Here is a 16,686-nt window from a genome sequence, read left to right as displayed (position 1 = left end):
ATGATGGACCGAATGAAGAACAATGCAAACATTCATCCCCAGTCACAAAGATCTGGGTTTAATCCATCTCTGTAGGATAGACATATATGTCCAAAGCACTGTTATGTGTTACAGATACATAACATGGAACCCACCCCCTGAAGTGGCATGAATCTGCATTTGTTTTTCCACATGTCCACACATGGACATGGAAGACACTTTCTATACCCAACATGCCAGCCCCTCGATTGTTACTCAGTGTAATGGTGAAGTTTGTACTATGGCAATTGCCTATAGGGACTGTATGCAGTGAGTAAATCTCACAGAGTGTGAATGTGTTGATCCATTCAGACCTAAGGAGTTTAACCTTCAGAAGCCAAATAGGTGTGTGGTGTTTCCTTGTGGCTCACAGCATAGTACAGGTTGCTGGAGCAGGGGCTAGCTGTCAGTAAGTGTCCTTAGTCATTGTAGGCCACGAGCAGGGTAGTGGGTTAGTTTGCAAATACAAAAACCTATGTCTGTAGTCATATCCCTGTACTTCTGGGCTTGTGTGTTTCACACTTGTAGAATGTTAACAAATTGAAAAGTTCTAGCTTGGTGGTTCTTACATGTATGTGACTCAACCCTTTGTGACAAAACTTGTTATTGTAATCTCTTGATTTGTCTTTTGCATCCATTCAAGTCAACATCCATCAGAAAAAGGAGCTAAGGAGAGCCGTCATTAAGAAGGTGAAGACCCTGGAGGTCCACAGCTGGTGGAGCACCCACTGTCAGAAGAGGTGGGAGGACCTGAGATGCTGGGCCTGGAAGATCGCAGAGATCCAGCTGGGGATGTCCTCCCAATGTGGACGGGGTGCCCATCGGATAATGACTCCCCTAATGGCCTGGCCTGCATTCTGGGGGTGGCCTACCCAGACCTTGATGGGTGTTTGAGGAGAGCACAACAGCTACAAAGGGGTGGGTACAAGGCACATTTCTGCCTGTCACATTGCTAAGTGAATATGTGAGGATCTGACAGCTCCCCGTGGTGATAAGGGATGAGCCATGTGTAACACAGTAGATGAGTAATTGTTTGTGTAGACAAGTCATGTGGTACATACTGATGTGCCTTGCCTATTGGCCCAGGAATCTAGGACACAACTGTGTACAATCCACAAACAATTTGCTTTTCAGAGACAACATATGGCTATGTACAGTGATCAATCAAGTACTGTTTGTTGTTGTAGTGGGTGTAGTTTCTATGCAACAGACCACTACTCAGTTTTACAGGCCAAACCAAAAGTAGTGATGGATCACTGTCCTCAGTCATGTTCCTGGTGAAAGGAGAATATTGTCCTCTGCCACCCAGAGGCTACTTGTCTTCAGCTTATGAGGTGTGCTGGTCCCTCACTACTGTCTGTAATGTGAAGATAACCATCATACACGTGACAGTCCATACTTTTTTGGGGGTGAAGCTATAGAACAATACGAAGGTGACACTTGGTAAGTGTGGAATGTCCATTGACATGATTTATGTGCCATCACTGTTGCAAACACTCCTTGTGCCTAAATGTCAGCATGTGTCCCTTTCTCTTTAGAAAAACATCTGTAAGGTGCTGTTTCATGTATGGTCTACCTGTGTGTCATTTCTGTATTCCCTCACAAAGATGTGCATGACAACCTGTGTGTGAAATAGGACATTTAAAATGGGAGTACATTTCGTATTGCACCACAAAAAGTGTCACAACTGATTATTGGCTGTCACATACCCTCACCTGTCATAGCATGTACTTTGGTATGTACAACTGAACTGCAGTAGCAATGAGGGACATGCCAGGCAGTCCTAGAGTTTTTAACCACAATGTGCATTTCCATGTCATTGATGTATAATCATGCAGCAAAGTGCTTTGTACATGTGATATGGGAAAAGTTTGTAACCTGACTGTTGGCATGCATCATGGATTGACTTGCGGTTATGTTGGAAACACATGTTTGGGTACAAGCATTCATCCACAGAAATCTGGGTCTGCATGACTAAATGGAGACAATGATGTAGCTTCCCACTGGGCAACATGTTCAAGGCCTTATACAAGTACTTGCAAATCTCTGGGCCTCTCCAACATTTAAAGGACTAATGGCATCTTCTGATGCACTCAGAGTATGACATTATAAGAGGTGCTATACATTAGTGGTGATTTCCCCGGGCACTTGCTGATTCATTGTGTTGTGGAGTTAAGAGACATGGGCCTCATTACAACATTGGTGGTAAATGCCGCTTACCGCCGTGCAGAAGACCACCAACACAACGCTGCGGAATTCTGCTACAGCTATCACGGCCCACAGCTCGGAATCCGCCAAAATCCAGACGCCCACACAAGTCCGCCACACCAAAGGTCAGTCATAAACTGGTGAAAACAAAACCTCCACTGTCACGCCAACAGGAATACGCCCACAGTATCACGACCCATGAATCCATTGGCAGTACACACCGCTGCGCTCAAAATACACACACCTTTACAAAACACAACCACATTGGACAATTCAAAATACACACACCTGATACACATACACACACCACTCCCACACACCCAATTCAATATAAAACACACACCCACATCACCCACAAACCCTTACTACCAAAAATTCCGAAAGAAGGCCAGAGAGAGACACCACCAGAAACAACACTAGCATCTACAGACACACAACATCATCACTCACACAACATCCACGCACCTCAAACAACACACAACAACTCATCCCTTCACACATCACAACACACACCACCTCACACATCACTCACACCACATCATGGCACCAGACCGACACCCCAGGTTCTCTGAGGAGGAGCTCAGGGTCATGGTGGAGGAAATCGTCCGGGTAGAGCCATAGCTATTCGGATCACAGGTGCAGCACACCTCCATTGCTAGGAAGATGGAGCTATGGTGCAGAATCGACGACAGGAGTGGGACAGCATCCAAGAACATGGGATGACATCAGGAAGAGGTAGAATGAACTATGGGGGAAGGTGAGTTCTGTGGTCTCAAGACACCAGATTGCAGTACAGAGGATTGGCGGTGGACCCCTACCTCCTCCCCAACAACATGGGAGGAGCAAGTCTTGGCAATACTGCATCCTGAGGCCCTCGCAGGAGTAGCAGGAGGAATGGACTCACCCTCACCCCCATCACTCCAACACCTCACATATGTCCCACTATCACAACCCACCCATCGCAACACCAAGCCCTGCATGCAACAGCAAAGCAGGGACACCCATCACCAACCCATAACAAAGCATGTCCACTACAGATACCGACACAGACCCCAAATCACACAAGGACCAAGACAAGAATGCAAGCACTGGAGTACAGGGTCACTCACCCATTGCACACAATGGCACACACAGATGCAATAATCATGCTTTTACACCCCTGCAAGACCCCTACCCAATGTCACCGGACAAGAGGTTCCAGACATATCCAGTCCCCCCACAGAAGAGGCCCACAGTGATGACAGCATCTCTGCACAACTGGATCAAGATGACCAGCCCGGCCCATCTGGGACCTCGGGATAGTCGGTTCCCCTGACACTGGCACAAGCCACCACAGAGCCTCCCCCCTCAGGAAACACCAGCACAGCACCCACCCAGCGGGCCCATCCCTATGTCGCCAGTACACATCAAGCAGCAGTGTGTCCACCACTACAGGGAACCCAGGCAAACTCACCACCCCAAGAAAATCAGGGACCTTGGGGCAGTGGCAGTGGGCACACAGTTCAGGGGACAGAGGAACAGGAAAACAGGGGAACTGGGAGGAAAGCTGTGCGACAGGGGGAGGACAGGCCCAGGGAACCCACTCTCCATGAGGCCCTCTCCAACATCATGGGAGCGTACCATCATTCCCAGGAGGCTTAGGCCTTGTACCCCATGGGCATGTGAATAATCTAGGAACACTAAGTGCATGGCGTAGTGCAGAGGGCTGCTGTGTCTGTAGTGTCCGCCAATGGTAGTGGTGTTGCATGCACTGAACATGTCTTTCTTCTGTCTTTCCCCCACCCTTTTTGTGGTCTCCCTGTTCTTGTGTGCAATAGCATCATCAGGCGGAGGAGCAGTGGCACCAGAGCATGAGGGAACTGCATCCCACTTGGCCCTGGAGGGCGAAACAATGGAGTCAGAAGCCACCAGTGGGATGGAGGGCGAGGGGAGCTCCACGGCAGGGAAACGAGGTGACAGCAGTGACAGCGACTCCTCCTCTGATGGGAGCTCCCATGCGGTTGCGGGCCCCTCTGTGCCCCCCACATCAACAGGTACAGCCGCCACCCCCCCTACCAGCACCGCCCTCCCAGCAGCCCCTCAGCGTGTGTCCTGTGCCCGCTCACCCAGGAGGGTGGGCATCTCCTTCGCCCCAGTCAGCCCTGCTGCCCTCAGTGAGGAGGCTATTGACCTCCTGAGATCCCTCACTGCTGGGCAGTCTACCATTCTGAATGCCATCCAGGGTGTTGAGAGGCATTTGCAACAAACAAATGCATACCTGGAGGGCATTCATTCTGGCCAGGCAGCCCGACAGAGAGCATTTCAGGCTCTGGCCTCAGCACTGATGGCAGCCATTGTCCCTGTGTCCAGACTCTCCCTCCAACTTCCTCCACCCAGACCCAATCCCCTGTACCTCAGCCTATCCCAAGCACACCATCAGACCAGGATGCACACACCTCAACACACAAAAGTGGCTCAGTCAAACATAAGCACCACACATCCCACAGGCACTCACACAAGCATCATACGCATGCAGACATACCAACATCCACTGCCGCCACTGTGCCCCCCTCCTCCACGTCCTCTTCCTCCCTCCAGTCTCATCTCCACTCACACCTACATGCACTACGTCTTCAGCCACTACCTCCATCACCAGCACCCCATCACCACACACCGCTCACGTGCACTCACCACCCCCACTATCATTCACACATCCCCTGTGTCCTCTCCCAGTGTGTCAGTGAGCCCTCCTCCCAAAGTACACAAATGCATGCACACACCCACCCAACAGCCATTCACCTCACAACAGCCTCCAGCCCATGCACCTTCACCCAAATTCAGCAGATGTACACCTCCTACAACCACTACCTCTTCACCCACTCCAAAACCCCCTCCATCTACCCATCTCAGTGTGTCTAAAAAACTTTTCCTGGCTAATATTGACCTCTTCCTTACACCTCCCCCCGGTCTGTCCTGTACGGCCAGGCTTTCCAGGTCCCAACCAAGCACCTCAGCCACCACATCCCCAGGTACAGTGGTGCCAGCAACTGCGCGCTGTTGGAGTGCGCCAACCATCAGGGCTGCCAGTGTACCACGTCGCAAGGGCAAAGACATTCTGCCACCTGCCAAGCTAAAAAAGTTGCCCACATCTGGGAGGGAGAAGCAGAAAACACCTGCCACCAAGGGGTCAGGGAAAACACAAGGGGATAGTGGCAAGACAGCTGCGCCATCATCAAAGGTGGGGAAGGGCCAGAAACTGAAGGGCAGGTCAGGAGAGGGCATGGTGGCGCAGACTGAGGGACCAGTGTCACACCTTCTTTCCATGTTGCGCCAACCTGTACGGCAGAGAAGACCGCCACCTGCACCGCCACCTGTACCGCTGCCACAGAGCCCGCCACCAGCACCGCTGCCATAGAGCCCGCCGCCAGCACCGCCGCCACAGAGCCCACAACCAGCACCTCCGCCATAGAGCCCGCCGCCAGCACCATCGTCACAGAGCCCGCAACCAGCACCACCGCCACAGAGCCCACCGCCAGCACCGCTGCCACAGAGCCCGCCGCAAGCACCGCTGCCACTGAACCCACCGCAAGCACCGCCGCGACTGGCACTGCCAGCGGCCATGTGACATCCTGAGCCAGTGGCACCACCGCAGAAATGGCTGCCATCCCCAGTGGTCAGTCGTCCGAGGCTGGTGGTGAGCTCCAGGAGCCTGGGCAGCTTCCATGAAGCATCACTTTCAGTGGAGAAAGGCATCCACTACCTCAGTCCTTGGCAGAATGAAGCACTCTGGGTATAAAGCCCCCTACAGAACCAGTGGAGTATCACATCCACTACCTCAGTCCTTGGCAGGATGAAGCACTCTGGGCACAAAGCCCCCTCCAGAACCAGTGGAAAGATACATCCACTACCTCAGTCCTTGGTAGGATGAAACACTCTGGGCACAAAGCCCCCTCCAGAACCAGTGGAGTATCACATCCACTACCTCAGTCCTTGGCAGGATGAAGAACTCTGGGCACAAAGCCCCCTCCAGAACCAGTGGAATATCACATCCACTACCTCAGTCCTTGGCAGGATGAAGCACTCTGGGCACAAAGCCCCCTCCAGAACCAGAGGAGAGATACATCCCCTACCTCAGTCCTTGGCAGGGTGAAGCACTCTGGGCACAAAGCCCCCTACAGAACCAGTGGAGACTGTTATCCACTTGAGAGACTGTGGCTTTGCACTCCCCATGATAAAGCAGTGGGCAACCCACCCACTGACAAGACTTGTGAGACTGTGGCTTTGCACTCCCCAGGATGAAGCAGTGGACAACCCACCCACTGAAAAGACTTGTGAGACTGTGGCTTTGCACTCCCCAGGATGAAGCAGTGGGCAACCCACCCACTGAAAAGACTTGTGAGACTGTGGCTTTGGACTCCCCAGGATAAAGCAGTGGCCAACCCACCCACTGAAAAGACTTGTGAGACTGTGGTTTTGCACTCCCCAGAATACATCAATGGGCATGGAGCCCCCTTGTGAAGCAGTGGCGTTGTGTGTTCATCAGGCTGAGGTGACCCCCTTCCCCCTCCCCCTGAGGTGCCTGTTTCATTTCGATCTGATGCCCCTGTAGTGTTCTCTCTGTTTCCAGTCAGGTATCTAGTGTGGGCCTCGTCCATGCATTTTGGGCCCAGTGGTCCACGGACAATGATTGGTGCACTATCCGGTCTTGTGTAGTTGGTGTACATAATTGTATATACTGGATTTGGAGTTTTAACTACTGGATTTTTATTGATTACAATCGTTCAAATCATTTCCTTTTGTCCTTGCGTTATTCATGGGGGGGTTGGGGGCGCAAATGTAATGTTGCAGCACGTATTTGTGTGTGTGGTGTTGTGGGTGAGGGTGGGGGTTGGGGTTGGGGTTTTGCGTGTTGCATGTGTGAGTCACTCTCTTTTCCCTCCCGCTCCCCTGTGTTGTAGATGTAGTACTCACCGTGGTCGTCGCCGCCGTCGTTGGAGCTCCTGACAGAGCAGCAGGAAGACCATCGCCGGCAGGATCTGCAGTTCTGGCTCCATGGCGTCCTTGTTCCTCGTGGGGTGTGGAGAGGTGGGTGATTTTCCCTTCTGTGTACTGTTTCCGCCATGTTTTTATTAGCGTTGGTTCCTCCCCGGAAAAGGTGGGGGATTGCCGGGTTGTGATAGGGTGGGCGGTACATTGTCATTGTCTGCCCCTTTAACACCAACCGACAGGGTTGTAATGAGGGCAATATCTCCCTGCCATTTTGCACATTTTGTCTACTTTGTACATTTCCATGGCAACTGTGTGGCCTATTTGAGCAATATTATACTACCTTCATGACTCATTGGGACAAATATCACTTGGTGAAGTGTGCATTGTGGAACAGTTTCAAGTGTGGCACAAGTATTTCCATGTTACCTTCTCTTGGCTATTGTACTGTTGTCAGCAACATGGCATATTCAAGGAACATCATTTATCATTGTGTCATTGTGTATGTGACAAATAGATATGTGCATGACCTTGTGTGGGATCTGTGGGAATGGAGTTGGCATTGGCCTACTATTGTATGAAAACGGGTAAGTGATGTATGCTCCATGAGGCAAAGCATTGAAGGTGATGAGGCCTTCTAATTGTTCAATGGTTACTGTGTTTGCACAACTTCAGCCATGCAATTGTAGTTGTCTGAGATCCAGATTTTTCTGTGGGCAGACGTTGACATTTCAGATGGCATGCATGTGTATGGTATGGTACATGTATGGGCTACTTAGGTGAAGTTTGTTGCTGAGGCCTACTTGACATCATGGTGATATTTGCTAATCACAACTGTTGTTCAAGTGTGATCATGGACATGTGATGACCCTATTTCTCTTGTTATGTGCAGCATCAGAACTGACAAGCATAGGAGACAGGGCACAGCTGAGTGGAGAAACATCTGGCCATGTGACCATTGGTCAAGATACCACCGATACAGAGGGACCCATTGGCCCGGATGGTGAGGGGAGTGCCACGGGGTAGACCAGATCAACATCCTCATCATCATCGGATTCTTCCTCCAGTGGCCACTCCCTAGTGGTGGTGGACCCATCGGGACGTAGTCCTGTACCATCTTTGTCCACCACCCCCAGTTCTAACACCACCCTCCCTGTTGCTCCTCACCCAGTTGGCGGTGCCCGCTCACCTAAGAGGGTGAGTATCTCCTTTGCCACAGACACCTCTGTCCCAGCCCCTGTTACCCCTGCTGCCCTCAGTGAGGAGGCTATTGGCAGAGTATCTCTGTGGGTCAGACAGCCATTGTGAATGCCATCCAGGGGTTGTCCACCGAACTGCAGCAGACAAATGCATTCCAGGAAGGCATTCATAGTGCAATGTCTGGCCTACAGAGATCTTTTCAGGCTCTGGCCTCCACACTGATGGCAGCCAGTCATCCCCCCACTTTCTGTTTCCCCCACCTCCCTTTTCCCAGTCCAAATCCCTCATTCCCCTCCGTATCCCAAGCAGACAGACTGATCTGCACACCCCATCTCAACATGAAGAGCAGCACACATAAAGAGAAACACCATAAAACACACAGTCACGCAAGCACTCAAAAGACACCAACACATACAAAATCAGGCACCACTTCCCAGGCACTCTCACCACCCCACCATACCACACACCACATCGAGCATACCCACAGGCACCACCACAAGTCAGTGACACAAACCCCACACCCACCATACCCGCAGTCACCGTTCCCAACAGACACACAGACATCCACCACATCCTCCATACCTGCGGACACCACTCCAAGAGAAAAACAGACATCCACCACATCAGCCATACTTGCAGATACCACCCCAACAGAAACACAAACGTCTACCACTACAAGCATACCAGCATACCAGCAGACACCACCACAACAGACACACACACACATCTACCACTCCATCACCCAACTCCATCTCCCAGCCCCTAAGACACACAAACGCCCACACTCAAACACACAACAGACACCATCCAAACATAAGCATACCTCATATATGCACACACCCAAGACAGCTACACTGACACAGCAGACAACCACTCCCTCGCCCTCCAAATCCCCACCTCCTTCTGCTGACAGTCCCCTTGTTTCTAAGAGAGATTTTTTGTCTGAGCTTGCCCTTTCCCATGTTCCTTCCACCCTCCTTCCCAAACACAAGAGGCCGCAACCCACCTTCTAACCCATTGCTTCCACATCAAAATCCTCCCCTTCACACCTGCCCCCCTGCAAGCACCCATACCCTTCCCTCCCAAGAAGAAGCTCACCCTTCCTAAAAAGCAGCCCACCCCTCCCAGACCCAAACCCACCCATCTGAAATCCGACCCCCCAAGTATGATCCCTGAAGTGCTTGCCTGCTCACTTGATGTCCCTTCCTGTGGAGGTTCCCTGGCAGTCAAGTAGTCCAGAGAGAGCACAGTGATGTACATGGACAATTCCATATGGAGTGGCCAGTGGCCTTGGACTATTGAAATTTGCTTTAAAATTAAACAGTTGACTTGTGTTGGATACACATTTGTCCTGCAATTCCTTTTCTACCTTTATCTTGTGCCTGAGTAACCTGTGTTGTTTGCCTACAGCTACAGTTGTGTATGTTTCAGCCTGTTTGGTGATCCATTTGGGGTGTAATTGCATTGTGTTCTGTTTGGTTTGGTAAGTATTTCATCTTGTATTGTCCAATGTGAGCATGTATGGTGTTAGGCTTGTCCCCCTAATATGGTTTAAAGATTCATCTAATGTTTGGCAGCTTGAGTTTTGTTTGCACAGACATGCAGTGTTTTTAATTGTGCTACCTTGGTTTGCATTTGACTGTGCATTTGTCCATTTAGCTCTGTGTACCTTGCAGCTACTTTATGTAGATGTATATCGCATGCAGTTGGAGTTGTATTTGCTTCGTTAACTTGCACTTCTACATTGCTCAGATTGGCAGGTCACTTGGCTCTAGTATTGTTTGACCAGAGATACCTGAAGGGCCAGTTCCTGCACAAATGCAAATGCATGTGCAAATTGATATGGGTCCCAGTGCAGCTTCCATTCCTGACTGCTCCTGATGCCCCTATTCATATTATGCAGGTATTGTTGCATAGTGAGCTTTGTATATTTGTCTCTGTCTATTGTGCATCCCCTTGTCCTTCCATTGTGTTGCAATGTGGGTGATATGTATGTCCATTGCATGGCTGTTTAATGGGAGTGGTGTTCGTATTCCATGCCACATCCATACACAGGGGTGTGGAATGTCTGCAGCCCGACTCCCGGGCATTTTGCTTTGGGGGCAAGGACAACAAGTTTTCAGATTTACTTTGTCTTTGGGGCAAGTAGGTCCAACCACCTGCAGCGCAAACCATTTGTCTGCCAAATTACTGTACTACATTATAGAACAGGGAAAGGAATTGTCTGCATTTGAGGTCATATTTGTGTGCAGATGTTAATGCTATCTTGCATTTATGGTTCATTAATACAAAGCCTTTATTATTAGGGTGAGGGTTCTGAATAAATGGTATAAGCTCGGACTGCGCTGCTGGCTGGTTCCAAAAAAAAAAGTGTACACCATTTGCAAAGTTTAACAATATGACAATATGTAAAATGCTTCCAGAATGCTCTCTGATTAAATACAAATATTTGCAGAAGGTTGACAGCAAGGTTTTTGATTCTTTGCTTTCAAAATAAAATGTTCACCAAAAATGAAAAAAGAAAAAAAAGTATTGCTCAACTGAAATTAAATTTTATGTACCATTTCTTTGAAGCATCATTTAGTAAAATATATTGATGTATGGCAGCATTTAAAAAATATTCAAAATGGAAAGTCAATGTAACCGGTTTTAATAAGATTATGGAGGGGTAAAAATAAACAAGCATTAGCAAAGCCAATAGGTCTTGCATTGGTGATCAGTCCTTTGATTCTGTCAATGTGAGTCTTGTTTTGACAATGCTTTTGTAAAGCTTTATTGTTGTGGAAGCTGCTGGGCCCTCACTATTGTAACAAACATTGGTAAAAAGCAAAAATATTTTTTGGTTTAAAAAAGCACACATTGTCATAGTGCTTCATGGTACTAAACAAAACTACTCAGTTCTTAAAGAAAGTCACAAAAGTGTACCCATGGTATTTGTCTTTGCATTAGTGCATATTTACATATCACATGAATTCACAATGATTTACAAAAGTAGTCCTGGAAATCGCACTCCCAGAAAATATTTGTAAACTATATTTTATCATGAGCAAATACGCATGTGTAGATTTGCTCATGTGAAAATCTGTTGAGTGTTCACTTTTCCACCCAAACACTTCTTTCCCAACCCTGGAAGAAAATTTACTTCTGAACCTTGTCAGGGGTAAATTTCCACCTTTCTTGGAAAAGATTAGAGAAGAGCTGGTGAAAACCTTTAAAACACACGTTAGTCGGTTTGCACAGACTCAAAAGGACATTCCATCTCTGGAATTATTGCTTACCACTACCTTCAGCCCCTGTATGTAGATCTGCAGATAGATGGTAAAATAAGAAAATTGCTAGTATTCAACCCCTACTAAAGTGTTTGCCCTGACATAATCATAGAGGTTGTTATCAGAGCTCTTATTTAATAAGATTGCTACCATAATTTGTCGCCACACTACATGGCATCTAAGGGACAAGTAGATATTTTTACATGACAAGTAGATTTATGAAGCAACCTGTCCCATTGACAAGTAAATATTTTATTAAATTCCACACCCCTGCATACATATGTGTGTTGAATGTGACAACAGTCCATGGCATGTGTGCAATATGAGTGTGTGAGTTGTATTTGTAAATGTGACATTGCAGTGCTGTTGGTGTTTTTGTGGCACAATGTTGTGTACACTTCACTGCCCCATTCCTGAATTGGTCAGAGGTGTGTTTTGTGTAGTGTTGGGGTGCAGTGTGAGTGACCAGCTCAAAGGGGGTGTTTTGTGACTGTGAATGTGTCCTTATTTGTGTATGATTCCAACCTGAGACCCAATGACACGTATACTTGGTTCAATGTTAGTATGGGATAACTGAGACGTGGCCCTGCGTTCTCACCCACAGGAGCCAGTTTATCCCCCTGACTAAATATTCCACCATACCACAGAACTGAGTGGAGAAAAAATTCAATACTAGAAACATTTACACAAAAAAAAATATATATATATATTAAATCAGTGAAAAAGATTTATTATATTATTCAATTAATGCAAATTCATAGTATCAAAAAGACAAGACAAATCACTATGGCCCTCATTATGACATTGGTGGTAAGTGCCGCTTACTGCCACGCTGACGGCCGTCAACATACCACCACAGTGGCAGATATTCGTTTTCTATATTATGACACACACACACCAATCCGACAGAATACTGCCACACGCACAAATCTGCCAGCCCAAAAGTCAGTGATAAAGTGGCGGTACCAACACCCATACCGTTACGCCAACAAAACAACACCCACCACATTATGACCCACGAATCACCATGGGGGACATTCACTGGTGATAAACAACTGGCGGTACATACCACCGCACTCAGAACGGACACCCACAAACAAAACAACACTACATTGGCTAATACAAAAAACATACAACTGACATTCATACACACAACACACCCACACCACTAAAAAACACACACCCACATTACCCACAACCCTTTGCCAACACCAAAAGACTGCAAGAGTTAGCCACCAACATCACAGAGACAACTACACACACACCACCTACACCCATATGTCCCTAACGCACCCCACATCATAACCCACCACATTACTTAACGCTCTCTCCAGCACACAACATACAACATCCATGGCACCACAAAAGGCACCCCTGTTTCACTGAGGAGGAGTTAAGGGTCATGGTGGAGGAAATTGTCAGGGTAGAGCCACAGCAGTTAGGAGCACAGGTACAGCAGATTTCCATCGCAAGGAAGATGGAGCTATGGCGGAGAATCATGAACAGGGTGAACACCGTGGGATAGCACCGAAGAACAAGGGACGACATCAGGAAGAGGTGGAACGAGCTACGAGGGAAGGTACATTCCATAGCAGCAAGGTACCAGCTCGCCACCACAGACTGGCAGTGGACCCCCATCTCCTCCTCCACAGCTCACACCTCATAGCATGGGAGGAGCAAGTACTGGTATTACTGCATCCTGAGGGACTCGCTGGAGTAGCCGGAGGACTGGACACTGGTAGGGCAATATCTACTACTTATCACCCCCATACCTGCATGCCATCTCACATCCTCACTCCAATCACTCCACTACATCCCACACCCTGCACTTACACATATGACTAACCCGAAAGCCAAACCCTGTATGCTAAACCAATGCATGGACACCCCTCCCATCCCTGCATGGACACCCATCACCAAAGCATGCACAGCATAGGTGAACTAACAAATACATCACCATACAAAAACAAAAGGTGGCAGGGCAACAGCAACCATAGAGGGGAAGCCTGGGTTGTACAATATGTCATACACATGAATCATAATACATCACTTACATCCCCACAGGTACCGCAGCCAATGTCATTGGAGAGGAGGTGCCACGACTATTCAGTCCTGATGCCCCCAGTGAGGACAGTAACTCTGTACTTCAGGATCTGGATGACCAACCTGGCCCATCAGGGACCACTGGACAGCCAGCCACCCAAGTCCACTCACAGACCACCACAGAGCCTCCCCATCAGGATCCAACACCACAACACCTACCCAGCATACCCACACCTCTGTCCCCAGGACACGTCAATCAGCAGTGTGCCCACCTGTACAGGGACACCAGGGCACACCTCACCCCCAAGACAATCAGGGACCTGGGATCAGTGGCAGTGGGCACACCGTTCATTGGAAAGAGGCACAGGCCAACAGGCACACTAGGAGGACTGCTCTGCACCAGGGGGAGGACAGGAGCAGGGAACCCACTCTCCAGAAGGCACTCTCCGAGATCCTGGGAGCCTACCAACATTCCCAGGACACAATGGGCCTGATCTTAGACAATGTGCAAGAGAACTGGAGGCTGCAGGAGGGACAGTATCAGGGGATCAGGGAGGACTTGCGGGCCATTAACACTACCCTGATCTCCATAGCAGGGGTGCTGGCAGACATGGCCAACATAATGAGGAAGGCATCAGCACACCAGCAGGCCCCTACCACTAGCCAGTCCATCGACCAGCCCTCCACTTCCGCTGCCGCAAGTGGGCAGGAGGCCCCGCCACAGGACCCAGAGGCCACCAGCATCCCTCCTCCTGAAGAAGGTGAACCACCCCACAAATGTTTCCTGCGACCCAGACAGAAGCCAGAAACACTTGCGAAGACCACCGCCATGAAATGAGACTTTCCTAATTGGCCCCCTTGTGTCCCACGCTGTCACCTCCCAATGGCCCCTTGGACACTGGACCTGTGCTATAAACAGACTGGAACAATACCCTGGATTTTCCTTCATCATCACCCCATTCCACTACACTTTCCCCTCAATTTCTTAGCACTACAATAAACACCCTTGGACACAATTTGACTACTTGTATGTCATGTGTTGAAAATGTGAATTCATGGAAACTGTTTCATACATGGCAAATGTACTGTACATTTTGAGGTTATATAAATAATGACCTGTAGCTGGCTGTAGTCAGCACATCAGTACACAGTTGTTATATCACCAACATCTTCAAAATGACAAACCATGGATGACAGTAAGTAGAGGTAAAAGGAAGTGAATGCCATCATGCCACAGCCACACAGAATACACCAATAGTGATATAAATGTTAATCTGCACTGTCTCACCTGTGTGTCGTTGGAAGTACAGACGGATAACTGATGTTCTTTTGTCCTCATCCTCAGCCTCTTCATCCTCACTGTCAGCAGGGTTTACTGCTGCCACAGGGGCATCTCCAGTCTCTTCCTCCTGCAGAAAAGGTACAAGGCGTCTGAGGCCCAGGTTGTGCAACATGCAGTATGCCACTACTATCTGGCACACCTTCTCGAGTGAGTAGCACAGGGATCCACCTGTCAGATGGAGGCACCTTCAGGAGGCCAAAGGTCCTTTCGATGATCCATTTAGTTTCCCCATGTGCTTCATTATAATGTTCTTCAGCCCTTGTCCTGGCATTCCTCGCAGGGGTCAGCAGCCACAATAGGTTTTGGGTAGCCAGAGTCACCTGCAAGTATTGAGGGACAACTTGTAGCCACACACAATCCTATGGGATTGACACAAGAGGCATACACTAACATACAAAGGGTGGAGCAAAAGGTTCACCTATTAGCCACACCCTGTGCCTCTGTAGTTGGGCCATCACATTTGGGATGCTGCTATTCCTCAGAACAAAGGCATCATGCACCGACCCAGGATACTTAGCATTGACGTGTGAGATGTACTGATCCGCTAGGCACACCATCTGCACATTCATTGAGTGGAAATTCTTACGATTCCTGAACACCTGTTCATTCTGGCAGGGGGATAAACGCAATATGTGTCCCGTCAATCACACCAATAACATTGGGGATATGTCCCATTGCATAGTGCCAAATCTTCCACCTGGGCAAAAGCTATGTAGCTGCACATGTGTTTTACCAGGGCAGGCAAAATTCTTGCCAGAACGATTAAAAACACTAGCTGTGACATTCCTGCTGTCAAGCCCACTGTGACTTGGAAAGAACCAGTTGCCAGGAAATGGAGCACAAATAGAACTTGCACAAGAGGGGGGGATCCCAGTGGGATGGCAGATAGCTGATATCAGGTCAGACTCCAACTGGGCACACAGCTCTGTGATTGTGGCCCTGTCCAGTCTATAGGTGAGTAGTATATGCCTCTCCTCCAGTGTAACCAAGTCCACCAGAGGTCTGTACACGGGGGTATGTCTCCACTTCCTATTCATCCGCAGCAGTAGGTATCTAAGGGACACAAGAGTGAGTAGGGTGTCACAACTGGATCAACAAAACCGCAACTGCAGTCCACATGGTGCCCTTATGTATTGAGACAATGTAAATGGCGAAGTAGGTGCCAATCTCATCAGTGATGCAATAATTGTCGATAGGTCTGTCCCCCCCACCACTGAAATGGTGACTGCCTGTCCTGTATGGAGGGACAGGTGGAAGTGAGGTAATCACACCGACGTTGGGTGTCGTGGCGGAAGGCGGTCTTGCACCGCCGTGCAATTTCTCATTGGATAATATGGGGCCCTATGGAGCACAGTGGCTAATGGGGATCTACACCGGCGGTGACGGTGTACACCGCCGCGGACGTGACCGCCATTTTCTATCTGAATCCTCACTTGTTTCCTGACCTTCAACAGGAGAACACCTACACTTGGGGCCTCATTATGACCCTGGCGGTAGAAAACCGCCAGGGCCAACGGGGGCGGGAGCACCGCCGACAGGCCGGCGGTGCTCCCTTGGGCATTCTGACCGCGGCGCTTTGGCCGCGGTCAGAACGGGAAAACCGGCGGTCTCCCGCCGGTTTTCCACTGCCCGTAAGAATCC

Source organism: Pleurodeles waltl, chromosome 3_1, assembly GCF_031143425.1.
Source record: "Pleurodeles waltl isolate 20211129_DDA chromosome 3_1, aPleWal1.hap1.20221129, whole genome shotgun sequence".
In the NCBI taxonomy this organism is placed as follows: Eukaryota; Metazoa; Chordata; class Amphibia; order Caudata; family Salamandridae; genus Pleurodeles; species Pleurodeles waltl.
Note: the sequence above shows the minus strand (reverse complement) of the source record.